This window comes from Fukomys damarensis, unplaced genomic scaffold (genome assembly GCF_012274545.1).
Source record: "Fukomys damarensis isolate Sample0158 unplaced genomic scaffold, DMR_v1.0_HiC HiC_scaffold_5, whole genome shotgun sequence".
NCBI lineage: Eukaryota > Metazoa > Chordata > Mammalia > Rodentia > Bathyergidae > Fukomys > Fukomys damarensis.
In genome coordinates, this window is record NW_022900917.1 from 13,368,346 (window position 1) to 13,368,937 (window position 592).

Sequence of the window (592 nt, forward strand, 5' to 3'; positions counted from 1 at the left end):
ATATATATATTGTGTACATATTATATATAATCCTACCAATATAAGGATTATAAATATTATTTTCCTATTTCTTCAATTACCTCTTTATTTTGCTAACTTTTCCTTGTTTGTGAAGAAATATTTTAGCTCAAGCTAGTCTAATTTTTGCTTTTTTATCTTGGCTTTGGGTTCATATCTAAAAAATCATTAAACAAACCCATGTTATGAAGAAACTTAGTTACTTCCTCATTGCTGGGAGAAAATTTCCAACACCCACAAGTTAAAGGAGGGAAGGTATATTTTGGCTCACATTTTGTTGAGGTTTCGGTCCATAATCCACTGGCTCCAAGGCAGGGTGGCACGGCTGAAGCACACAGCGGAGGAGAAACAGTCCATAGCAAACTGGGCAGGAAGTAGGGATCCATAAATTCAGGATATATATAGATATCTATCTACATATCATTCCAGGCCATGACCAAAGGGGCCCCCTGTTGCCACCAGACTTCACCTCCCAACCTCACACCCAAAAAATGAGAACCAAGATACAGCATGTAAAGGCACAAGATCCTAGTGATGAATGTAACTGTATTGCATATCTAAAATGTATATATAT

General features: G+C 36.7%; 1 long non-coding RNA gene across 1 annotated transcript in view; it reads right to left on the reverse strand.

Moving 5' to 3' along the window:
* Nucleotides 1-356: 356 nt before the first annotated feature.
* The window catches only part of LOC104859054, a 21,613-nt gene continuing 21,377 nt past the window's right edge, over nucleotides 357-592 (reverse strand). The window contains exon 3 of the long non-coding RNA XR_779279.1: nucleotides 357-381. This is a non-coding gene — a long non-coding RNA (uncharacterized LOC104859054). The remainder of the gene's footprint in view (nucleotides 382-592) is intronic.